Source organism: Podarcis vaucheri, assembly GCF_965113315.1.
Source record: "Podarcis vaucheri genome assembly, chromosome: 17".
Classification (NCBI taxonomy): domain Eukaryota; kingdom Metazoa; phylum Chordata; class Lepidosauria; order Squamata; family Lacertidae; genus Podarcis; species Podarcis vaucheri.
In genome coordinates, this window is record NC_138755.1 from 20,363,400 (window position 1) to 20,363,901 (window position 502).

The following is a 502-nucleotide window of genomic DNA, read 5'->3' on the forward strand; positions in this document are numbered from 1 at the left end:
GTGTGTAGAGGCCAGTGAGCTGTTCGTGGAAAGGGTGCCTCTGATTTATGCAATATATTGCTTCGAGTTAAGCTGTTCTAAGTGCTGTCTTCCATGAACTGTGCTGTGGCTGTGTTCTAGAATGTTCCTCCTTCTTTTAGGTGGCTTTCTAGAGACTAGGGAATTTGCTTCATGTCAAATACATCCAGAGTCTGATCTGCAAAATGCATGTCACTTACCGTGCAATCCTATGCATGTCTACTCAGTAGTAGTAAGTCCCCAACTGGACTTACTGCATGTGCAGAGAAGGGTGAGCAAGATTCTAAAAGATTTGGAAACCAAGCCTCATAAGGGAGCTGGGTATGTTTAGCATGGATAGGAGGAGAGGAGATACGATAAAGGGAAATAATAATAATAATAAATAATAATAATAATAATAATAATAAAAATAATAATAATAATAATAATAATAATAATAATAATAATAATAATATATTATTTATACCCCGCCCATCTGGCTGGG